The sequence below is a fragment of the Hipposideros armiger genome, unplaced genomic scaffold, assembly GCF_001890085.2.
Source record: "Hipposideros armiger isolate ML-2016 unplaced genomic scaffold, ASM189008v1 scaffold_685, whole genome shotgun sequence".
Taxonomy (NCBI): Eukaryota; Metazoa; Chordata; class Mammalia; order Chiroptera; family Hipposideridae; genus Hipposideros; species Hipposideros armiger.
The window spans coordinates 170,122-174,495 of NW_017732035.1; the positions used below are offsets into that span (position 1 = coordinate 170,122).

The following is a 4,374-nucleotide window of genomic DNA, read 5'->3' on the forward strand; positions in this document are numbered from 1 at the left end:
GGCACCACCGGCCGTTGGCCATGAAGTCCGATCTGGGGACGGACAGCGGGACACTCCTCTCCTGGCCTGGCTTGCATCTGTCACCCCAGAGCCCCCTGCCCTGGCAGATGTTAGGATGGCCTGCGCCCAGGAGTCCTGGCCTCCCAGCAGGCAGGCACCCACCTCCAAACATTCCCACCCTACACGGCCCAGCAGGACGAAGTGGCTCTGATCCTGTCTACCTTCCTTGTAAGGAGAAAATAAAACCAGCGTCTTCCTTCTCTAGAAGAGGACAGGCCACTCGCAGGCTGTTTGCAAAATCAAAGTCCTTCCTCAAGGAGCCTCAGAAACTCAGCCAGTGTCCCTCAACCCTCAGGGAGGTCTGGCTTGGGGGTGGGGACCTGAAGCCCCTCCCTTCCCCATCCAGGACCCCCGCCTCTGCCGGCATCCCCCTCCGGCTGCCCAGCTCTGTGGGGCCCTGGGTGGGGGCACCAGGACCGGCACATCTAGTTCACACCTCACAGGGACTCGGGCCTTTCCGACAGGCAAGGTTGCCTGTGGGTGCAGAAGCAAGTCACAAAAAGCTACTTTTAAAAATTATATTCATTTTTCTTGATTAGAAAAGTAATACATATTCATTAAAGAAAACTTTAAAAATAGACAAAGAAGATGAAAAAAATGAAAAAGCATCCATAATTCCACCGCCTAGAGAGGGGCGCTATCTGCCTTTTTTGAAAAAATGCACGTCTCCTGCACCAGGTGGGCAGGGCAAGAGGTGACCGCCCTCAGCTGTCTCCAAGCTGAGAACACTGTCAGGAGTGACATTCCTGTCACAGATCAGGGTGGCATCTGGCCCACAAGCATGGGACACAGCAGGCCACCGTGGCCCACTCTTCCAGGTAGGGGTCCTGCCACCCCCCAGCAGCCATGCTGCAGACAGCATCTCTGAGGCCAGCAGCCCCCTTCATCCCCTGGGGAGGGCTGACCCCAGCAGGAAGGACGGTCTAGGGGGCCCCAGGGAAGGCCAGCTGGAGGGTGCCCCTGTCCCTCCAGCCCCCACACGGGGGGTCCCAGGAGGACAGCTACCTTCCTTTTCTGCCTCCGAGACAGACAGCCCGGGTGCCTGTGGGGGACCATGGACTGACATCCAAGGGCAGAGCAAGACGACACCCATGACCACACCATTGTCCTCCTGCCACCAGACACCCCGAGGAGAGCACCCTTCTGTGGGCCACTGCCCCCCCCCGGGGGGAAAATGAGGTGGCCTGGGGCCTCCCCGACGTGGGCTGTGCCTTCGTGCTGGTCGAGGACACAAGAACTGTCCCCTGCTCTTTGACCTGCTCAGAGGGCTCCCAGCAGGGCTGGGTGGGCAGACAGACACCTCCGGACGCTGACTGTCCACCCGGCCCATGTTGGCGACCACGTGCACAGCAGCAGACGTGGGCCAGAGGGACAGGCGTGGGGCTGAGTCAGGGCCGGGCGGGCGGGAGAAGAGGGGGCAGGATGGCGAGGGCTGCACCCACCTGGCATCTGCCTCGCTGTAGTACTCTCTCGCCACGATGTCCTCAAAGAGCTCCCCACCAGTGACCCTGTGGGAAAAGCACACAGAAGTCACAGATTCCAGAGGCCCGTGTCACCCCCACCCCGACTCCGCCAGCAGCACCCCTGTCCTATCGCCACCGTCCCCAGGACAGACGGCTGCCCTGGCGCTTGCTCACTCATGGTGGCATTTAACATTTGAGTCCCCACTCCACGACACTGGCACTCAAGCTCAGAGAGTGGGTCACGGGCTCAGCGACATGCCAGAGCGGCCGCACGGGAGGTGGGTCAGGGCCCGTACACTGTCACCCAGGCCTGGGATTCTAGTTCCAGGCTGAGAAGGTCTGCTCCGCCCCCAGCCCCGGGGCCAGAGCAAAGGGGCCAAAGAGCCGGTGCCTGGATGGGCCTCGCTGGCGAGTGAGGTCGCGGGTGTCGAGAGTCCCAGCTCCAGGAGGACAGCGGATATCTGTCCACATGCCCTCGTGCTGTGTCAGACCTGGAGCCCGTGCTTGCAGGGCCTCTGCAAGCCCAGGAAGGGTCCAGGCTGTCCAGGGTCCCCCGGCTGGGAAATGTGGGTGTGCACAGACGGCTAGCAGGGGCAAGGACAGACATGAAGCAGGGAGGGACTCCCAGGACCTGCCCAGGCCCTCGCCCGGCCCGGCAAGCTCTGGATCACGGGAAGACTCCCATCTAGAGCTTCCTGCCTGAGGGGTCCAGAGCTGGAGGGGCACTGCTCACGGCAGCTGCGCTGGCCCCATGTGCTGTGGTTCCCCCTCTGCATCCAGTTTCCATCAATCTTCTAAGGGGGGCACGGGTCAGCCTCATATTTGTGCCCAGAACTCAGGGCTGGGCTGGCCCGTGGCGAGGACGACCTTGGGCGCGGGCACTGCTGGATGGGTGACCCTGGCGTGGTGGGCTCTTAGTGTTGGAGGAAAACGAAACTGAGGGTGTGTTGGGTCGGCACGCCCCCACTCCAGGCCAGACGCCTGCCCTGTGATCTCGTGGGACCCCCAGCAACCCTGGGAGTGAGGACCTTGCGGTCTCACGTTGCCACTGGTGGCAGCTGAGGCTCAGAGCAGGCAAGCCACCGGGAGGCAGGGCTCCTGCAACTGCACACGTGTGTGTGTGTGCGTGCGCGCGCGCGCACGTGTGCACATGGGGACCAGGAGGAACCAGTTCCAGGTCCAGCCCAGGACACACAGCTCTGCACACAGCTCTCAGGCCAGGCCCTGCACGCCCCGTGTCCACGCACAGAGCGGGGGCCCAGGAGCCCTGAGGCCCCGCCTGGCACCAGGGACCCGCTCTGGGTGCCACACCCACAGGAGGCTGCAGCCTGTTCTGGGCAGCTGGGGCCTGTGGTCCAGAGTGGGGTTCACTGCTGGGGGCCTGGCCACTCTTGGGGGCAGTGTTTCCTCCTATTCTCCCTGTCCTCAGACCTTGGCCGACAATGTGGGCAGCTCTGGGCGACAGCCGTGGCCCACAGGGGAGCCCTACCTCTGTCGCCAGGCCTGGTCCCCAGAGCCCTGTAACATTCCCAGGTGTAGGGAATGGGAAACCCTTCAGACTCCAAATCCACAGTCTCCAAACTGCCAAGGGGCCTGCCGCCTCCCAAAGATGATGCCAACCCAGGCGAGAGACGGTCTTCCCAGTTCTGGGCCCACAGCCCTGGCCACCTGGCGTGACTCCAAGTGGTGTCTCGTGGGACACAGGGGTACTGGGAGGTGGCCAAGCCCTCACAGGGACAGTCCCAGCCTCTCTTGACCTGAGGAATCCGAGTGGCCCAAGGCAGCTTCTTTGAGGGAGAGCCCACATGCAGGCAGTCTCGTCACCATGGTGACGGCACTCCCGGCGCTTCCTTGGCCTTGTGGCAGCCTGGAGGCCACACGGGGCTGCCCACAGCCCATGGCCCCTGCCCACCCCATGTCCCCAGAGGCACTGACTCACGGACAGCTAAATATAGTGCTGCTGAGGAGAGCTGTCAGGGAGCGGGGGATGACATCACCGCTTCCAAATCCAGCAGGAAGTGAGAGGCGGCCGCAGTCCCAGATGCATTCTCACTCCGCCCCCACACATGCACACGCGTGTAGCACTCCAGAACACAGACACACGTGTGCACATGCTATTGTAGACACACACACACACGCGAGTACCAGTCAGAGGCACCCCAGTCCAGCTGTGATGAGGACACCGAGGGAGACGGGGGAGGAAGGCTGATGACCTGCTCCTGGGGCTGTCCCCTTCCTCTCCCCACGGCCTCCAGCGTGTCCTGCACGGAGGCGGGGGCCCAGCACGGCCCGTGGACCGGCACAGGCCGCTGCTGTGCAAACCCGGAGGGCGGGGGGCTGGGCAGGGGCAGCTGGGCAAGCTGACCCGGGGCCAGGGGACTGTCCTCCAGGGGCCGGGAGGCCTCAGACCCGCCAGGCACTTACAGATCGAAGACCAGGTAGTGGAACCCTTCCTCGGAGATGCTGTCGTGCAGGCGCACTGTGGGGACAGGAGAGGCCGTGAGCAGGATCAGGGCGGGCGGCGCAAACCCCAGAGGGGGGCCCACCCCTGCCAGGGGCCTGGGCGTCCCACAGCACAGGGCCGGGGTCCAGGTGGGCGGGCTGCAGGCCAGCACGCCCCAGGCGGAAGTCCACGGGGCGTCCAGATGCCCCTCTGCTCTACCAGAGGGGGACCCAGGGCACAGGGGCTCACACACCAGGCCCCAGAAAGGAACCCCAAGGGGCCTCTCAGGACAGGGGCACAGAAGGCTGAGGGGCAGGACCTCCAGCAGGGACACCCGCCCACTGAGGCATCGCTTTCAAAGCTTCAGGCCCAGGGGCCGAGGGGCCGCAGAAGGGCAGCACAACCATG

At 63.9% G+C, this 4,374-nt stretch overlaps 1 protein-coding gene across 3 annotated transcripts in view; it reads right to left on the minus strand.

Annotated features, from left to right (window-relative positions):
- CAMK2B (calcium/calmodulin dependent protein kinase II beta) overlaps window positions 1–1,562 on the minus strand; it is a 25,935-nt gene extending 24,373 nt beyond the window's left edge. For all 3 annotated transcript variants that reach the window (XM_019626576.1, XM_019626574.1, XM_019626575.1), the window contains exon 1: window positions 1,503–1,562. The gene's annotated coding sequence lies outside the window, so the exon portion shown is untranslated. The remainder of the gene's footprint in view (window positions 1–1,502) is intronic.
- Window positions 1,563–4,374: the final 2,812 nt, after the last annotated feature.